At 38.1% G+C, this 12,777-nt stretch overlaps 1 pseudogene; it reads left to right on the top strand.

Moving 5' to 3' along the window:
- Window positions 1-726: 726 nt before the first annotated feature.
- Window positions 727-12,777, top strand: part of LOC130026552 (casein kinase II subunit alpha-like) — a 64,423-nt pseudogene continuing 52,372 nt past the window's right edge.

Genomic DNA, 12,777 nt, shown 5'->3' with positions numbered 1-12,777 from the left:
GAAACATGTTATCTGGTAAGTATGAGTGTGAACAACATGATTGTGAGTGTGGAAAGTCTGAGTGTGTGTGTACTCCTTGGCAAGTGCTGCAATCATTACTTGAATGCCTCAACTAAAAAGTGCAATCTCAGGAGACACTCGCACTAGAACTGTAGTTAAAATGCAAACTTCAGTGATCTTTGCAGTCAAGTGTCAAACACTGAAACTGATGCCTTGACCCAGCAAGCTCCAAAACAGGAAAAAAAAAAAAGAAAAAGAACAAAATGTGAAAGCACCACAGCGAGGCATGTACGTATGCAATGCATTTCTTAAAATATCAACAAATGAAGGGAGGAGGCGTGGGGAGGTGATCATAAAAATTAGATAGAAGAAAACTCAGCACTACTAGTGATTTATCAGTGCCTTGCTTCCAGAATTTCATAAGACATTTAGAATAAGCTCATTATTTCAGGCAAAATTAGATTAAGAAGCATTATTTTAATCATTTTTATTTGTTATTATTTTGCTTGAATCATCTAGGTATTAGAATTTTTTGCCTGAGCAGTAAGAATTACCTGAAAAATACTTTGTTTTAGTGAGATCAAAAATCAACAATGCAAGAGATCAGTTTTGGAATTACCAGCTACAGAAGAAAAGCTATTGAATGATGTATTGACTAATGGAACCAGAGAAGGTGGGAGTAAATGGAGATATATGGCAGGGATTAGATTGCTCGTAATTGAAACCATGGAAGCACTTTCTGATGAGGATCAAGGTTGGTTGCATGGTACAGTAGAAGGTATTATCACATGAGGGGGTTCATCAAACTGGAGTAAGCATACTGAACGCCATGCATAGCAGGGAGTAGAGACCTACTGGACCTGGACAACGATAATGCTAGTAATGTATCGACTGTACCAATATACCAATATCTTCTCTAAACTTTCCAAGTATAATTTTAAAAAGTTCAGATACTAATATCCATAAATGGAATAGATCCCTAATGCTTTTAGAAATATATTACATCTCAAGGGGAAAAGTCTAACTTCCAAATAGAAAAGTATTTTACTATACTTGAGTTTATAATCTAAAATATTTAATAGGAATAGAAAACACTGGACTCTGGGGGCTAAACATATCTTATTTGTCTAGGATAGTACTAAGAAAAAAGTAAATGCATGCATGTATTTTGGGGCCAAACTTGTCCTTCCCATAATTCCTCTATCAACCAACTTTCTCACAATTTAGTGTCTGATATGAAATTCACTTTTTATCCACACTCTCCTGTGGACAAAGGTTTTATCTTAAGGACTGGAAGGAGTGATTAGTACAGAATATTTGCCTTAAGTGTTTGTCTTATATATGGCCAAAGCAGATGGCCAGGAATAGGCCCCGTGTACTGCTGAGGGTGACAGCCCCTACAGAGAATCTCAGATTTGATAGATATTATTGTATCTTTGAAATTAACCCTTAAGGATATTCTCTTGACTACTCTGTGCTTAGTCACTCTGACCAGGGCTTTTAACACTAGTTTCTATACTCAACATTTGAAACTCTAAGGCCTGAACACAATATTCTTTCAGTCATGTAAAGTTCTTTAATTTATTTCACATATTCCTTCTACTCCATGGTGTTTATGCATGCATTTAAAAATTCCCTCTTAATTCTTCATTTTCAGTTTTTTATTTGTTTAAAAATTATACTGAGATATTTACATTTAATTTTATTTTGTTTGTTTCAGGCATATATCTGAGCTCTCTTCTATTGAAAAAGGTATTCAATCAAAATAGATTGAGGGATGGCTGTGGGTGGGAGCAGATAGAAGGAAGCTTCCAGGCAGACCATTCCCCCCTCTTCCACCCACACCTAGCACTGTCTCCGTGGGGGGCGTGTTGTGGGGGACTGCAGAATCAGATAGGTTTTGGCACTTGGATAGATGGCAGAAGGCAGGCCGGGGTGCAAGATCAAGTGAGGCTCAAATATCTGCTCTGACAGTTACAAGTACAGGGCACAGGTGTCTCACCCAGGTGCCTAAGGCTGTGGCTGGAGACTAGGAAAGCTAGGATGACAGGGAACTGTTGGGATACAGTCAAGAGAGCCAACACCAAGGTTTCATATGAGAAAATATAGTACACCGGACTGGGCATCGTGAGACAGAATGAATGGTATTGTACCCGGGTAAAAGGATGAACCTGGACATTGGAAAGGAATCAAGAACCATCTGTTTGAACAGTACAAGAAATTTTAACTTCTGACAGAGCTGGAGTGATAGCACAGCAGGTAGGGCATTTGCCTTGCATGTGGTCAACCTGGGTTCAATTCCCAGCATCCTATATGGTCCCCTGAGAACCGAAAGGAGTAATTCCTGAGTGCATGAGCCAGGATTAACCTCTGTGCATCGCCAGGTGTGACCCCCCCCCAACAAAAAGAAAAGAAACTTTAATTTCTTAATCTTCTGAGTTTTGTATGTAAATCTTTCATACAATTCTCAAGAACACTCCAGTTCAAAAAAGTTTACTTTCATGTTAACAGAATCTCTGCCTTTCCAGCACCATCACAACACTGACTGAGAACTGGTTTAGTTTCCTTCGACTTGCTATTCCCTTCTTAGTTTCCTTAGACACCACCTATGAATGAGATCGTTTGAAATCTACCTGTCTCCTTCTGATGTAAATACCTAGGAATAGAACTGCCAGATGATCTAGTAGATCGTATTTACATATTTTGACGAATCTAAAAATCCTGTTTTCCATAGAGGCTAGACCAATTTACTATCAATTTTTATATTGTGTCTACTAATAGTGAATGAGGATTTCTTTTTTTTTTTTTTCAACCACAACCCTACCTGCACTTACTCGTTTCTGTCCTTTCTGATATAACACTTGTTCACTGGTATGTCATTTTGCTTTCCATTTTCCTGAAATATGTGATAATGAGCATTTTTATATGATTCTTGGTTATGTATGTCTTCTATTCTTCCCCTACTTTTTTGATGATATTTGTGTTTTCTGTTGTTGAATTATGTTGAGGCTTTCTCTCCTTGCTAGATATATAATGTGGGATTATTTTCTCTCACTCAGAAGATCTTGGCACAGCGATGTATTTTGAAAAGAATGCTGTTTACGGGCAGTAGCTGGCAGTGCTAAGGTTTACTCCTACAGGGTCCTTTGTTCAGGGATTCCTCTTGGTGGGGCTCAAGAGACTGTGTGTGGTACAGGGAATAAAAACAGGTTGTCTACATATAACACAAATGCCATAACTTACATAGAACTTTTGTAACCCGATAGCTTTTTGTTTTAATGATAGTCTCTTTTGCTAGGCATAAACTTTAAGTTTTGATGTAATCAAAATAAATTATTTATTTCTGCTTTTTTCCCATTATAATTGAGGCAGGTTATCAAACGAGTCACGGAAACCTCTCTGAGAAAGCACTGAGGTCTTTGTCTGTGCTTTCTTCTATAAATTTCACAGCTTTGAGTCTATGATTCAAGTCTTAATTAATGTAACTGTTATTATCCTATATGTATTCTGTATACCCAGTTAAGTTTCAACAGCATTTCTGGCTCTGTGCTCAGGGCTTGGGCCTTATACCTTACAATGTTCAGTGAACCATGCCATACTGGGGAAAGAATCACATGCAAGGTAAAAGCCTTAAACTCTGTTATCTTTCTGGCCTGTGTAATGCTAGTCAGATGGGCACTTTCAACCTCTGCCCAGTGAGGATCATTACAGAAAATGAAACACACATAAAGAGACAAACACACATGGATTGTACATGCTTTAGGGTCACCTGGGAAGCTTTTAGTGAGCAGAAAGGCTGACCTTTTATTCAGCATAATATTGCTCTCCTTTACCCACCATTTTCTTAACATGAATTATGAATGTTTTGGGAAATTTGTGTTTTGGGGACCCTTGTTGGATTAATGTAAGAGGCAAAAAGTTGGGTCATATGAAGCTCAGTTCTTGATTTTATTTCTATTTTTTTTATTAGTGAAACACCATGAGGTACAGTTGTAGATTTACAAATTTTTGTGCTTGGATCTCGGTCATACCACGATCAAATACCCATCCCTCCACCAGTGCCCATTTTCCACCACCAGGATAATATCCCTCCCCCTCCATCCCCCCAACCCCCCCTGCCACTGTGGCAGGGCATTCCCTTTTGTTCTCTCTCTCCTTTTGGGTGTTGTGATCAGCAAAAGAGGCATTGAGTGGCAAACATGTTCAGTCCAGTCTACTTTCAACCTGCATCTCCCCTCCTGGGAGGATCCTCCAAACAGCCTCCATTTGGTGTTCCTCTTTCTATCTGAATTGTCCTTTCCCCTAGAATACCCGGCTGGCCTCTAAGTTATGGAGTAATTCTCCTGGTGTTGATCTCAGCTATTCTTGGGTATTAATCTCATATTTTGTTATTTTATATCCCCCAGATGAATGCAATCTTTCTATGTCTATCCCTCTCTTTCTGACTCATTTCGCTTAGCATGATACTTTCCACATTGTACCACTTGTATGTAAAGTTCATGACTTCATCTTTTCTAAGAGCTACATAGTACTCCATTGTGTAGATGTACCAACGTTTCTTTAACCAGTCATCTGTTCTTGGGCACTCAGGTATCTTCCAGTTTCTGGCTACTGTAAAGAGTGCTGCAATGAACAAACAAGTGCAGATGTCACTTCGGCTACACATTTTTGCCTCTCTAGGATACATTCCCAGGAGTAGGATCGCTGGATCAAATGGGAGCTCAATTTCTAATTTTTTGAGGAATGTCCATACTGTTTTCCAAAAGGGCTGAACCATTCGGCATTCACACCAACAGTGAAGGAGTGTCCCTTTCTCGCCACATCCGCGCCAGCAACGGTTGCTTTTGTTCTTTTGAATGTGGGCCAGTCACTGAGGTGTGAGATGGTATCTCATTGTGGTTTTGATCTGCATCTCCATGATGATTAATGATGTAGAACATTTTCTCATGTGCTTTTTTGCCATTCGGATTTCTTCTTTGAGAAAGTTTCTGTTCATTTCATTGCCCCATTTTTTGATGGGGTTGGATGTTTTCTTCTTGTGGAGTTCAACCAGTATTTTGTATATCCTTGATATCAACCCCTTGTCAGATGTGTATTCGGCGAATATTCTTTCCCATTCTGTAGACTGTCTTTGTATTTTGGTCACTGTTTCTTTGGAGGTACAGAAGCTTCTTAGTTTAAGATAGTCCCATTTATCTATCTCTGTTTTCACTTGCTCAGCCAGTGGCGTGTCATCTTTGAAAATACCATTAGCCTCAATGTCATGGAGGGTTTTGCCAACTTTGTCTTCAATGTATCTTATGGTTTCTGGTCTGATGTTGAGGTCTTTAATCCATTTTGATCTTACCTTTGTACATGGTGTTAGGCAGAGTTCTGAGCCCATTTTTTTGCATGTAGCCGTCCAGTGATGCCAGCACAATTTGTTAAAGAGGCTTTCCTTACTTCACTTCACATTTCTTGCACCTTTATCAAAGATTAGATGATCATGTGATTGAGGGTAGATGTCAGTGTATTCAACTCTGTTCCATTGGTCTGCAGTTCTGCCTTTGTTCCAGTACCATGCTGTTTTGATTATTACCGCTTTGTAGTAAAGTTTGAAGTTAGGGAGGTTGATTCCTCCCATTTTCTTTTTCCCAAGAATTGCTTTAGCTACTTGTGGGGGCTTATTGTTCCATATAAATTTCAGGAGTGTTTGCTCCATTTCTTTGAAAAATGTCATGGGTATCCTTATAGGATATATTTATTTAATAATTTTATTTTATAACAATAATTTTATAATTATTATAATATAATTATAATAATAAAATAATAATTTTCAGGATACCTTAAATATCCTTAAATATCCAACCCACACGGCAGAGCCTGGCAAGCTATCCGTGATCTATGCCAAATAGACCAAATTGATATGCCAAATCCAGTAATAAATGGATCTCATTCCCCTAGCCCTGATTATGCAGAGTCGAGAAGGATATGGAAGGAGAACTGATAAAACACCAAGGCAGACATGGGCTGCCAAAACGCAGAAAAACAAAAATGATTGTCTGTACTTTTAATGCTCGTACGCTGGCATCTGCTGCATCCATTGAAGACCTTATGGTACAAGCACGAAAGATCAAGTACGACATCATTGGTCTGACCGAAACGAGAAGACATCAATCCCATCATGCTGTTTTTGACACTGGAGAAGAACTGTTCCTTGGAACATGTGATAAAAGAGGCGTCGGTGGTGTCGGTATCCTTGTCAACACAAACTTAGTCACAAGCATTGATTCATTTGAATGCCTAACAACCCGAATCGGACGATTACACTTGAATAAATGTGGCTCACTACCGGCAGTTTCTATCTTTGTTGTCTACGCACCAACATCCAGTTATGGTGTAAAAGAAACTGAGAAATTCTACATGGAGCTGGAGAAATTCTATAAAGAAGATCACACCTTCTACAAGATCATTGTCGGTGATTTTAATGCCAAGATAGGACCAAGAAGATCAGTCGATGAACTCCACATCGGAACCCATGGCCTGGAATGGAACGAACAAGGTGACAGACTGTCTGAGTTCATCATGTCAACCAAAACCTTCCATGGTAACTCACAATTCCAAAAGGCTGAATCTAAACGTTGGACATGGGAGTCTCCCGATGGACAGTTCCACAATGAAATAGACCACATCATATTCAATCGGCGGTTTTGCCTAACCGATGTTGCTGTTGTCCCAAAATTCCAAACGGGATCAGACCACCGTCTTCTTCGTGCAAAATTCTACCTCACAGAACGAGGAGAAAAGAATGCAAGGTTTAAGAAGAAGACTCCCAGAACAACCACCAACTGGGAACTCTTTGGCTCTGTTGCAGCAACATGGGAAGATGCCGTCATTGACAACATTGATGAGGAATACGATCGAATGATTCAGCACCTCCATGATTGTGCAAAGAATGCCAAGAGAGAGATAACCACAAAAAACCGTCTTTCTTCGAACACTCTTGAACTTATTCGCCAACGTGGCGTGGCACGTGCCTCAGGCAACCACAAGCAAACGTCCGAACTGGCAAAACAGTGCAGAAAAGCCATCAAGGATGACCTCAAAAACAGGAGAGCAGCAGTACTGGTAGATGCAGCAGAAGCTGGGAAAAACATTCGTAATGCCCGCCTGTCCTTCACCAACTACAAAACCAAGATGACTGCCCTCCGACATCATGATGGATCTATCACATCTTCCAGAAGGGCAATGGAGAAGATTATTCATGAATTCTACTCAGATCTCTTTAATAGCCACATCCACTTGCCCACATACCACATACCACATGATGGATATGTCGTTCCCAATGTTCTCCCTTCCGAAATCCAACATGCCATCTCGTCGGTAAAGAAACAAAAAGCACCTGGCCCAGACAAGATCAGACCTGAACACCTGAAGAACTTACCATCAGTACTCATCAATACATTAGCTCGACTCTTCACACGCTACCTGTCTGAATGCAAGGTTCCATCCCAATGGAAAACCAGCAAGACTGTACTACTATACAAGAAAGGAGACATCCACGACATTGGCAACTATCGCCCAATCTGCCTATTGTCTGTCATCTACAAACTATTCACTCGAATCATCCTGAATAGGATTAGCAGAACACTAGATGAAGGACAACCATGTGAACAAGCTGGATTCCGAAAAGGATTCAGTACCATCGACCATATCCACACAATAACCAAGCTCATTGAGGTATCTCGGGAGTTCAAGATGCCGCTCTGTCTAACGTTCATTGATTTAAAGAAGGCCTTTGATTCTGTTGAGACGGAAGCGGTCATGGAAGCCCTAGCCAATCAGGGCATACAAACTCAATACATCAGGATCCTTCGTGAGCTCTATTGCGGATTCACTACCAAGATCTCACCATTCTACAAAGAAGTAATCATCCATATCAAGAGAGGGGTTCGGCAGGGTGATACCATTTCACCAAAACTCTTCAGTGCCACCCTCGAGAACATCATGCGACGACTAGAATGGGAAAACATGGGAGTGAAGATAGATGGTCGGCAACTACACCACCTCCGCTTTGCTGATGACATCGTTCTAATAACACCAAACATCAGCCAAGCGGCACAAATGCTTGCGGACTTTGACCGTGAGTGTGGAAAGGTTGGACTACAGCTGAATCTTACAAAGACAATGTTTATGAGAAACAGCCTTGTTCCTGACGCTCCATTCGCTCTCAACGGAACCACCATCTCCGAATGCAACAGTTATATATACTTAGGTCGAGAAATCAACATGATGAATGACCTGGCACCTGAGTTACGCAGGAGGAAGAGAGCAGCTTGGAATGCCTTCAAGAGCATTGAAGAAATAACTAAAAGGACAAAGAACCTCCAACTACGAGCACATCTCTTTGATTCCACTATTCTTCCTGCATTAACATATGCCTCAGAGACCTGGACCCTACGAAAACAGGATGAGAACACTATTCGGGTCTCTCAAAGAGGAATTGAAAGAACTATGCTTGGAATATCACGATTCACTCAAATGAGAGATAGAATCCGGAGTTCTGATCTTCGTCAACGCTCAAGAATCAGAGACGCTGTCTCATTTGCCAAGACATCAAAAATCAGATGGGCTGGACATGTAATGAGGTTTACAGACAACCGCTGGACTAGAGCCATTACTGATTGGATTCCACGAGACATCAAAAGATCACGTGGACGCCCACCTATAAGATGGTCAGACTTCTTCGTCAAGACCCTAAATGATCGGTTTGAGGCTCTACATGTTCCTAAAATGAACAGATACCATTGGGCTACGCTAGCACGCAACCGGGATGAATGGAGACGTTACTGGCACCCGCTCGAATAAATCGATGAATAACGGGGATTAAGTGATTAAGTGATAAGTGATCCTTATAGGAATTGCATTGCATTTGTACAGTGCTTTTGGTAGTATTGCCATTTTGACAATGTTAAGTCTCCCGACCCATGAGCAGGGGATGTCTTTCCATTTCCTCATGTCCTCTTTTATTTCCTGAAGTAGCGTTTTGTAGTTTTCTTTGTACAGGTCCTTTACTTCCTTAGTTAAGCTGATTCCTAGGTACTTGATTTTCTGGGGCACAATTGTGAACGGGATTGATTTTTTCATATAGCTTTCCTCTCTCTCACTGTTTGCGTATAGGAAAGCCATGGATTTTTGGGTATTGATTTTATAGCCTGCAACTTTACTATACAAGTCTATTGTTTCTAGGAGTTTTTGGTGGAGGTTATTGGGTTCTCTAAGTATAGTATCATATCATCTGCGAATAATGAGAGCTTGATTTCTTCCTTTCCTACCTGAATGCCCTTAATATCTTTTTCTTGCCTAATTGCTATTGCAAGTACTTCCAGTACTATATTTAACAGCAGTGGAGAGAGAGGGCATCCTTGTCTCGTCCCTGATCTTAGAGGGAAGGCTCTCAATTTTTCCCCATTGAGGATGATGCTTGCTGTAGGCTTATGGTAGATGGCTTTAACTATGCTGAGGAAAGTCCCCTCTATACCCATTTTGGCTAGGGTTTTCATCATAAAGGGGTGCTGGATCTTGTCAAATGCTTTCTCTGCATCTATTGATATGATCATATGCTTTTTATCTTTTTTTTGTTGATATGATGGATTATGTTGATTGATTTCCGAATGTTAAACCATCCTTGCATCCCTGGGATGAATCCTACTTGGTCATGGTGTATGATCTTTTTGATGAGTAGTTGGATTCTATTTGCTAGTAGTTTGTTGAGGATCTTTGCATCTGTGTTCATCAGGGATATCGGCCTGTAGTTCTCTTTCTTTGTGTTATCTCTGTCTGCGATTTTATTTCTATTTTTGCCATGTCATATTGTGGTTCGATATTATTACTAGTTCTGTGCTCAGTAGTGATCCCTGGTGGGGCTCAAGGGATCATCTGAAGTGCTGGGAGCTAACTGTGTCAGCTCATTTAAGGCAAGCTAATACCTGCAAACCATGATACATACAAACTCTCAAGTCCTATTCCTAATTTTCCTAATTTTTGATGTCTCTGTGTTGTTTTCCATATGGGATAAAGCAGACTACAATCCAACCAACAGTGGATGAGAGTTCCATTTTCCCCACATCCATGCATTATTGGTTGTTCTTCCTTTTTTTTTTTTATTGGATATGCCAATCTCACTCCTGTGAAATAATGTCTTATTTGTGTTTTGATTTACATTTTCTTGATAAATGATGAAGAGCACTTTACTTCTTTTTGTATATACTGACCATCTGTATTTGATTTAAGGAAATATCATTCAACTCTTCTATTTTTTGGGGATGGAATTGTTTATTTTGTTGTTGTTAAATTTTGTGTGTTTTATTTTTTTATTTGTTTGAAGGAGCCTTTCAAGTGATGGTCATGAGTCTAGAGGCCATACTAGGTTCATGGCTTAATTTAAGGTTTTAGGATGCAGTTCTGCTTAGGTCTTGTGGTATTAGGGATCCCATAGACTACCCCAATGGAGCTGAGGTCCTCCATGATCACATCCAGCAGTGCTCAGGGACCTCAAGGACTGCAACAATGATTCTCAGGTTAGCATGAAGTTCCAGCAATTAAGCCTGGAATTTTGATAGTCACATAATTTCAATTTGTGAAAATTTTCAAAGTGTGTATCAATTAATGTTAAATGATGAGTCATTGTTAACCAGCAAAGTTCATATGCTTTAACATTAGATTGGGTTATAGTCAATAGTAATGGTAACTAAGTCTGGAATTGGTTCATGCTAAACAGCTACTGTACTGTGACCTTGAGTGCTTTAGATATTATGGACATTATTCCTCTGTCGGAGATGTGATAAGCAAAATCTCCTAGTCCATTGCATGTTGTGTACTTTTACTCTTTATTCTTATCTTCATTTATCTCACAATGCAGAAATTTTTTAATTTGAGGTAATCCCAAATTTTCAAAAATAATAGAAGGTAAAGGGGGATATGATCAGTTATAGATATATTGTTACTTATTGTAAAAATTGACCAATGAGGTATTAGAATTTTTCCATTAATAATAAAGTTCTGTGATGCAGACTTATATTTGGACTAATTATCTTTTATAATTTTCTTAAACCATTCTAGAGAGATACCTTTAAATACTAGTGTGTGTGTGTGTGTGTGTGTGTGTCTGTATGTGTGTGGTCAGTCATCATTCTTTGAACTTATAGTCAATCCAGACATAAATATTTATACATGTAGCTGTTAGAGAACTCACTTCTCTCAAAATCTCTTATCTTCATATCTTTTCTGGTGTTTGATTGTCTCTGTTATATATATCACTTGTTTAGTTTTGCCGATTTATATACACTGGTCATATCCTAAATAATTCTAACCAATTATTTACCTAACTTTTATGTCTAGTTCTGTTTCACTTGCTAATTAGACTCACATGCCAACTATTTCTTTGTTCAAATACTTGTAATTGAAAACAATTCAATTTCCATTGACTGTAACCCAATCTAATTTTATAGCATACAAACTTTTCTGGTTAACAATGAATCATCATTTAACATTAATTTGACTCATACTTTTAAAATTTTGAAAATTTTCATAAAGTGAAGTTATATGACTGTCAGAAGTATTTATTCATTTAACCTATATCCTTCTAGTAATTTTACAATAGAGTATAAATTAAAATAACTAATTGTAAAAATAAAATAGAATGAATAAACAATTGGTTTAAATTATTGTGCACATGAGAAATTTTATGGCCGTTGAGTTTGACTAAATTAATTGTATAGATTATGATTGCACTTTATTCTTTAAAAAATTTATTTTCTAGGATATAATACCTTCATTGATATTTCTTACTTACTTAGAAAATATAACCAGAGATGTTACGGAAGACTAGTAATTATTACAATAATGAGATTTGTTAAGCTTCTGATGGTAAATATGACAATGTTTATATACTTATTATTTTTCAAAAATTCCCCATAACTGTATGAGGTATGATTTATTACTATGCTTATATTCATATGTAGATATGTATATATACAGAACTTAAACAATTATGAATAAATATAAGTAAATAGAAAAGTGGATTCACCTTTAGGTTATTAATTTTATCTTCTATGGCAACTAAAAAATATTTAGTTTGTTATATAAGATAAGACCTTGGAAATAATTATATCAAACAGACCTCTTTAAAATTAAGAAACTGAAACTCAAATGACCCAAAATGAGTTCATTACTTTGGTCATCAAATTGTTGAAGTCAAATTGGAGAAAATCCAAAGTAAGAAAATGAAAGCACTTCTACTTTAAAAGCAGGGAGAAATGTCAAGTGACTATAAGCAAAAGGAAATAACTGAATAAATTTTATAAATGAAGCTCTCATGGAAGCCTTAATAACATGGCATTGTTTACTGAGCCAAATGACGTCAATCATGTACGCATGCAGATGTACAAGTAATTCATGATTTGTAAGATAAAGAATGTGATACTGTGTTTCTCTCACAAGTTTAAAAGTCACCAGTTTAAAATTTGAAAATGTTGTGTTCTCCTAGGTTCAACAGGACCATACTTCCTCTGTTCTAATTAAATTTGTCATGCCATAGTCAGACACTAAGTCAGTGTCTATACAAATGTGTAGTTATCTGAGATTTAAAGGTATTGAAAGAAAATGGATGCAAATAACTGGAAAAACAGATTATTAGTTTTAAAGACAATTGCTAACTACTTAAGCAATACCTAACAGTCACATTAGTTCATTAAATTTCCACTCCTTCTTAAGGTCTTATAATGGGAATGTTATACC

The sequence above is a fragment of the Sorex fumeus genome, unplaced genomic scaffold (genome assembly GCF_029834395.1).
Source record: "Sorex fumeus unplaced genomic scaffold, SorFum_2.1 ptg000034l, whole genome shotgun sequence".
Lineage (NCBI taxonomy): Eukaryota > Metazoa > Chordata > Mammalia > Eulipotyphla > Soricidae > Sorex > Sorex fumeus.
The sequence above is the reverse complement of the archived record's forward strand: the minus strand, read 5'-3'. Positions and strand labels throughout refer to the sequence as shown.